Here is an 8,597-nt window from a genome sequence, read left to right on the forward strand (position 1 = left end):
AACTACGGGTGACATCAGAAAATAAGTGTTAACAATCGAGTTTATCCACAGGGAACCCGGCTTACGGATATCGTATATTATGCCCTTCAGTACAGAATAGGCACCACAAACAGGTCTTCAAGGAAACATTCCATTGTTCTTGTTGAAAACACACTCAATTGGCTCTACGAATGGCTGGGAGCTGCACGGGAATATGCGAATTCATTTCTTGACAAGGCACTTGCGTGACAATAACGACATAAGATCACGAATGCAAAGAAGAAACTGTTTTAAATCGAAAGAAATACGTGAAGTTTTTTCAACGGGATCATGCAAATTATATATGAAAAAGCCCAGGAAGGCCTGAAGATTTTCAAACTTCCTAAGGAAATGTTGAACATTATGTTTTTCTTTAATCAGAGACGAATTTATAGCGTGACCTAGAATTTCAATGACTTTGTCATTGCAAAAGTGAAATATATGTGGATTTTTTGCAAGGTAATTTACTGCAAATGCCAGAATATAGCTGATGAATGGTGGCCTTAACTTCCACTGCCTAAGTAAATTTCAGGTGATTCCAACTTTTAGTACCTACGTTAAATTTCCAGGTTATTTAAGTCTGTCAATCTTGACTCTTCATATTTTTTTATTTTTGCAATGTTTTTATGTTACATGTCGAGCCATGTTATGCTACTCAAGCAAAAAGGTGGTGATACTAACAAATATATAAATGAACTTTGCCAGCGAGGCCGGATTGGACACAGAGTGCTGTGTATTCTGCAAAGTTATTAAGGTAGGTTATACCTGCAATTGCTAAATGACATGCATCATAGCAGAATTCTACAGTAACACAAAACATTTTCAGGTTACCGGTATTTGTGATGCAATTTATTTCTAATCAATTAGTGACAGCTTTCTTGACTTTATGGAAAGGCAGAAATCTGTCCACAAACATGAACATATTTTATCTGTGGTGAACAGGGATTATATATCTACAAATAATAGTGAATATTATGACTTTAGCCAAGTTAATTCATTATTAAGTCGTACGTGCACTTTATTGATAGGAATGTGCCTGTCCTGATGTTCCTCGTGGGGAAGTCTGTGCTGAGTGTTTCCCAAAGAGCAAAGCAAATATTGGGGGAGGGGGGGGGGGTAGGTACAACTCTGCATTTCCGTATTGACATGCATAAAAACGTCCAGCTTGCAGTATGGTACTTCACTTTCTATTTGGAACCCATGTCTTTAAATCTCACTTGGGATACTCAGTTTGACAGACAGTTACCAGCAGAAATATGGTAGCTTTGGATTATAAAGGTGGAAACTAAATTCACTGTTTTTTTTTTCCCTCTCTGTTTCAGATGGACAGGATTAAGAGATGACTTGCTCTTTCCCCTTGAAGAGGAACCATGTGATGTCAATTTATGTGCTCTGCATGCAATGTATAACACTTGAATTTTTAAATTGTGTACACCTATTGTAATATGGCACAGTCAACATTGTTTTCTTTTAAAGAAATCTATTTTCTTGAAGTTTAATCCTGTAATAATAATATTTTTGTTTAGTGTTGCCTGATCACTTCTGAGATAAATATATATTTGTCATATTTCTTTGATTAATATAGCATTCAGCGTAATGCCAGAGGGCTTCTGGGATATATAGCAAACTTAGTTTTTCATTCACGGTTAATAGAGGGAAATGCTGTCTTTCCTTTCTGGTTCACCCAGGTTGAATTCCTGGCATTCAATGTAATGCCTGAGTGCTTCAGGGATATATAAAATACTTAGCTTTTCATTCATGGTTAATATAGCGAAGTGTTCTCTATCCTCTCTGGTTCTGGCATTCACAGTAATGCTGGAGCACTTCTGGGATATATAACATACTTAGCTTTTCTCTCATGTTCAGTGTAGGGAAGTGTTTTATAAACTTTCTGGTTCACCCAGGTTGAAGTCCTAGCATTCAGTGTAATGCCTGAGCGCTTCTGGGATATATAACATACTTAGATTTTCATTCATGATTAATATAGGGAAGTGTTGTCTATCCTTTCTGGTTCACCCAGGCTGAAGTCCTGGCATTCAGAGTAATGCCTGAATGCTTCTAGGACACACGACATACTTAGTTTTTCATTCACGAATATTATAGGGAAGTGTTGTCTATCGTTTGTGGTTCACCCAGGCTGAAGTCCTGACATTCAGTGTAATGCCTGAGTGCTTCTGGGATATATAGCATACTTTATAGTTTTTCATTCATGGTCAATCTTGGGAAGTGTTGTCTATCCTTTCTGGTTCACACAGGCTGAAGTCCTGGTATTTAGTGTAGTTAACGCCGGAGTGCTTCAGGGATACATAACATACTTAGCTTTTCAGTCACGGTTAATATAGGGAAGTGTTGTTTATCTTTTCTGGTTCACCCAGGCTGAAGTCCTGATATTAAGAGTAATGCCTTAGTGCTTCTGGAATACATAACATACTTAGTTTCTTTGACAATCACAAGTTAATCTAGGAAATTGATGCCTATCCTTACCAGTTCACCCAGGCAGAAGTCCTGGCATTCATTGTAATGCCTTAGTGCTACTGGGATATATAACATACTTAGGTTTTCATTCATGGTTAATATAGGGAAGTGTTTTCTATCCTTTCTGGTTCACCCAGGCTGAAGTACTGGCATTCAGAGTAATACCTAAGCGCTTCTGGGATATATAACGTGAAGAAATTCTTGTGACCCAAACTGTTCTGCTCTTTGAGCTCTTCACCTATTTGCAGCAGAGCGACAATAATAAATGGTCATTTGAGACACAAATTTGAAAAACAGTTTCATTTACTGCTAGAAGGCGCCCTGCAAACCGCGACGGGAAGAGAACTTCAAAACACAAAGTGCTGCGAAAAAAAAAAGAATGAATAAATCAAGGCAAAACAAAAGCTGGTACATTTCTTTGCGAAGCTAGATCATGAAATTTCCGATGCGATGTTTTTGTAGGACGTAAACACATGACGACGACTGATTTCCTGACAAACTGGGCAATACGAGATAACATGAATTATGCAACAACACGAAATAATGCGCACAGCCTCAAGTAATCTATATACCATATTTCCTTGAATAGGCGCCCACCCCTCGGCCATCCAAACTTCAAATGCGCTGGAATTTTTCTTGTTGACAAAGGGGCGTCTCTGGGTGTGCCACCTTAAAGTACAGCCTAATTACTATGCTCATATAAAGAGTTTAAAAATACAGAATTGCTGGGTTATACTGCACTTTTGGGTGTGCCACCTGAAAGTACAGCCTATTGACTATGATGAGAGAAAGAGTGTAAAAGTACAAAATATGTTGGGTTAAACTGCACTTTTTGGTGTGCCACCTTAAAGTACAGCCTATTGACTATGATGAGAGAAAGAGTGTAAAAGTACAAAATATGCTGGGTTAAACTGCACTTTTGGGTGTGCCACCTTAAAGTACAGCCTATTGACTACGATCTGAGAAAGAGTGTAAAAATACAAAATTGCTGGGTTATACTGAACTTTTGGGTGTGCCACCTTAAAGTACAGACCACTGACTATGATCATATAAAGAATTTAAAAATATAGAAATGCTAGGTTATACTGCACTTTTGGGTGTGCCACCTTAAAGTACAGACTACTGACTACGATCAAATAAAGAATTTAAAAATACAGAAATGCTGGGTTATACTGCACTTTTGGGTGTGCCACCTTAAAGTACAGACTACTGACTACGATCATATAAAGAATTTAAAAATACAGAAATGCTGGGTTATACTGCACTTTTGGGTGTGCCACCTTAAAGTACAGACTACTGACTACGATCATATAAAGAATTTAAAAATACAGAAATGCTGGGTTATACTGCACTTTTGAGTGTGCTACCTTAAAGTACAGACTACAGACTACGATCATATAAAGAATTTAAAAATACAAAAATGCTGGGTTATACTGCACTTTTGGGTGTGCCACCTTAAAGTACAGATTACTGACTATGATCATATAAAGAATTTAAAAATACAGAAATGCTGGGTTATACTGCACTTTTGGGTGTGCCACCTTAAAGTACAGCCTATTGACTATGATCAGAGAAAGAGTGTAAAAGTACAAAAAATGCTGGATTAAACTGCACTTTTGGGTGTGCCACCTTAAAGTACAGACTAGACTACGATCGTATAAAGAATTTAAAAATACAGAAATGCTGGGTTATACTGCACTTTTGGGTGTGCCACCTTAAAGTACAGCCTATTGACTACAATCATAGAGAGAGTGTAAAAGTACAAAAAATGCTGGGTTACACTGCACTTTTGGGTGTGCCACCTTAATGTACCGACTACTGACTACGATCATATAAAGAGTTTAAAAATAGAGAAATGCTGGGTTATACCGCACTTTTTGGTGTGCCACCTTAAAGTACAGCCTTTTGACTATGATCCTGGAAAGAGTGTCAAAATACAAAAATGCTGGGTTATACTGTACTTTTGGGTGTGCCACCTTAAAGTACAGCCTGTTGAATATGATCATAGAAAGAGTGTAAAAATACAATAATGCTGGGTTACACTGCACTTTTGGGTGTGCCACCTTAAAGTACAGACTACTGACTACAATCATATAAAGAGTTTCAAACTACAGAATTGCTGGGTTATACTGCACTCTTGGGTGTGCCACCTTAACGTACAGCCTATTGACTACGATCATAGAAAGAGTGTAAAAATACAAAAATGCTGGGTTATACTGCACTTTTGGGTGTGCCACCTTAAAGTACAGTCTATTGACTACAATCATAAAAAGAGTGTAAAAATACAAAAATACTGGGTTATACTGTACTTTTGGGTGTGCCACCTTAAAGTACAGTCTACTAAATAAGATGATAGAAAGAGTGTAAAAATACAAAAATGCTGGGTTATACTGCACTTTAGGGTGTGCCACCTAAAGTACAGACTTCTACATATGATTAATAGGAAAGGTAATAAATACTAAATAAGAAAGGTAATTAGTGCATACTGTGAAATTGAAAAGGAAGCAAGTACTTACAAATGGTGCCCATTTCAAAAGCGCTCTCCGACGAAACATCTGGGCACTGCACAATATAAACCACACCTCATAATTTACAGAAAAATAAACAAGAACTGTTGAACCACAAGTGAAGGTACTCGCCAATGCCACCTCTGGTATCAAAGACTTACATCAACATGGGACTGACAAAATGTAACACAGTTAAGAATAAAATTCTTAGCTGTGTTTACATCTGTGTAGGAGAGCTTCAACTTGTCCGGCGGAAGGGAGAATCCCACAATCTCTTCAAGGTTTTGAAGAATTTCAAATTCTGTTGGACCTGAAATGTGTTTTATCATAATGGGAAAAATAATAGATATACCCACAAAGTGAATCAATTGTAAAATACACACAAAGCCAATAATTTGACCACTCATGCACCCGACATAGAGCTAACATGAATATTCTGCTTTGAAATAGCAGACTACTGACCACTCTTCTTCTTAACAGAAATTCTATCACCATGAAAAGACTCTGGGCCAAAGCACTTCAGGGCTTGATTGGCTTCTGGAAGTGAACCAATCTTGTAGGCAATCAGACCAATGGATGCAAGCAACTGCTCTGTATTGTGCATCTCCATATGTAGTGCACACAACTGAATGCTAGTAAGCTCTTCATCAAGGAGAAAAAGGAGATCCTCCCGGATTCCAGTTGATCTGCAAATTATGGATAACAATGGTGCATTTACAATAATTATATTGTAAATGGGTACCCCAAAAGGAGCAGGGATGGCGTAGTGGTGAGAGCAATCGCCTCCCACCACTGTGGCCCGGGTTCAATTCCTGAACCTGGCGTCACATGTGGGTTGAGTTTGTTGGTTCTCATCCTTGCTCCACGGGTTTTTCTCTGGGTCCTCTGGTTTTCCTCCCCCGCAAAAACCAACGTTCCAACTTGTGTCCCCAATTAGCTTCAAGCTAAATACCCCTGATACATTATTAAAGTTTATTATTATTATTATTTATAAATAAAAAATAAAGTCTTATGAATATCATGGCAATAAATAAATGGTGGAAGGTGGCTGCTCTTACCAATGCATCAACTTTGGTACCAAAAAGGCCTCAAGCACTTCCTACATAAGCCTGTGCATTATTTAATGATCATGAATGGCTAAACTTAAAGTATACCTGTCTATGTTACACTTGCTTCGTAGGCATTCTAGGCAAGTTTCATCTGGGGCCACTTCATGACATTTGCAACCCTAATGGGAAATGAAATTACCTCAAAATAAATTAATATTATCTTACAAAATTTTTTGGTTGCATTATTAGAGAAGACTGTAGCTTGTATATTGTAACTGATGAACTACAACTAAGAAATGCTCATTGATCCACATGTACACCAACACAAATACTAACCCTGATTGCATTGCATATAAAGCAGAATTCTACATCTACCCCTCGACCACCAAGTTGAAAATCAAGATCCCCTTTCTTTACCAAAAGAAAGATCAGTGTTTTGTAGTCCAATGAAACTAAGATATGACAAAAAAACAACAGCAATAAAGAATTATGATATGACATACCCCCGGTACATGTAGAAGATTAACTTACTGTTTAAAATAATGGTCACTGATAATGAAAAAAAAAACCCTCAATTAAGTTTCTAACAAAGAAAGTCAGCATCCTCCCTTTTAAAAAGATTAAGGTTAATGTTCTTGCAAATAACAAAATGATAGAAACATCTTACCATCAAATTCTACATTGAACTTCATGCCATCAACAAAAATTCCTTGGTTCTTGATGATTCTCTTTTGTTCATTTAGATCCTTTAAAAGTACCTTCAGGCTTTCCCTATCAAAATAACATTAGGCATGAAGACAACCGATGAAACTTGTTGTTTATGCAGAGCTTATGTTGGGGTAATGTTCTTATAATGCAAAAGGATTTGCAGTTTTTTTCCTCTTTCTGTTTAATTCCTAATGTGTGGGTATTGTTTTGTTGTTGTGTGTGTGTGTGTGTGTGTGTGTGTGTGTGTGTGTGTGTGTGTGTGCGTGTGTGTGTGTGTGTATTTGTGTGTATTACATTTGTCAGATCTTAGAGCCAGTACTGGAAATTGAGTCAACAATACAACTATGAAAACTGTAACATATATGTTCAATAAAACTATGAGCTTTCAGTAAGGAAAGCTTTATAAGAAAGTGTCTCTACTTTGCAAATTAAAAACTTTGTAACCACGTCAAGCAAAGGAGAAAAAGTATTTTAGTAACATAAAATAATAGAAATTAATGATGAACCTGTTTTCTTTACAATTGGCAATGGCCAGTGGGTAGACAGACTTTGCACTCTCTATGTTGTAAACAGGGTTAAGACAGGGAACCAGACCAACCAACACCTGATTTCTACCTGATCATAAAAAAATGATAATAGAAATGGTTGTTATAATAATTTCATTCTCATTCATGGGAACAAAAATTATGCATAACCAAACACTTAATCCGAGATAAGGTATTGTTTTATAATTTATGGCAGCAGACTTAAACCTGACAGTCAGTATTTACCACAAAAGGGTCTTCCATCTATCTTCATCAGAAGTTTAAGAGTTGGTGAGCACACATTATGCAGCCTTTGCTCGCGGACAATCAACTCCAAAACAGGAAACAAATCCACCTGATAACCTTGTAAAGGAGAAGGCACCTTTTTCACATCCATGTATTTTTACAAACTCCAAAGATCACTTTTTTGGCCGCCTTCATTTGGTTAAGGTTCAACAATATTGGTGTGTCAGAGGATTTCTAAAACGGAAGCCAAAGAAAGAAAGCAAAAGAAAAATTAAAACAACAAAATTAACATGAAAAATATATCTGATATAACTGAGGTTTAAAAAAATTAGCTATTATCATAGTAATAGTAAATAATAATGAGACTTGCACTTCTACCACTTTCAAGCATTAAATTTGTTACTGTAGAACTGGTTCCAAGTTGGGATAAATTAAATCTGAGTGCAGACATATCCTTTCCAAAAGAAGCCTCTTAAGATTGATAACTAATAACAGACCTTACTAACCCCTGTCCTTCCAAGTTTGGTGATATTGATTACAGCTTGCCAAGTATTACCAGATACCCTTGCCTTGGTCTTGAAATATAATAGCACCCAATCTGGTACTCGGAGGCTTTCCACGTATAAGGAAAATGTTTCATCACCAACAAGCTCTTCCACCGTCCGTTTAACTCCTTTCTTTAGGGCCACATCCTCCACAATCTCATTTACAATAGCCATGGCCTCAGGATCACCAAAAGTACACATGCTGGAAAGCACCGTTGATAAATTTTCTCGGCTCCTTTCACAGATGCCTTGTGCATCTTGGAGAACGCGGCTCCCCCTTTTCTTAATAAGGAAAGTCTTTTCTGGGGTCTCCAAATCACTCCTTTCAGAAATCTCCTTTAGATTAGGAGAACTAAGACTGCCTCTGTTTGGAGGAGTCAAATGAACCGAGACAGGCATTTCTTTCGTACTAGCTAGGCGGAGTGTTGAATTGAGGAGTCATTGTAAGGCGCCGAGCTGCACGTGGTCGCTCGCAATTCAAGTCGTTGCCGTCTCCCTTGAGGGAACTCAAATCCAAGCCATTCA

The 8,597-nt window shown here is 37.5% G+C and overlaps 1 pseudogene across 1 annotated transcript; it reads right to left on the reverse strand.

Moving 5' to 3' along the window:
* Positions 1 to 2,778: 2,778 nt before the first annotated feature.
* On the reverse strand, positions 2,779 to 8,597 carry LOC148742280 (uncharacterized; annotated as a pseudogene). The gene is made up of 10 exons (XR_015999285.1): positions 8,034 to 8,597; positions 7,528 to 7,761; positions 7,264 to 7,372; positions 6,717 to 6,820; positions 6,386 to 6,501; positions 6,155 to 6,228; positions 5,463 to 5,686; positions 5,162 to 5,310; positions 5,010 to 5,055; positions 2,779 to 2,855 (listed from the first exon to the last, which is right to left on the reverse strand). The product of XR_015999285.1 is annotated as an uncharacterized LOC148742280 (transcript).

This window comes from Stylophora pistillata, chromosome 1 (assembly GCF_964205215.1).
Source record: "Stylophora pistillata chromosome 1, jaStyPist1.2, whole genome shotgun sequence".
In the NCBI taxonomy this organism is placed as follows: domain Eukaryota; kingdom Metazoa; phylum Cnidaria; class Anthozoa; order Scleractinia; family Pocilloporidae; genus Stylophora; species Stylophora pistillata.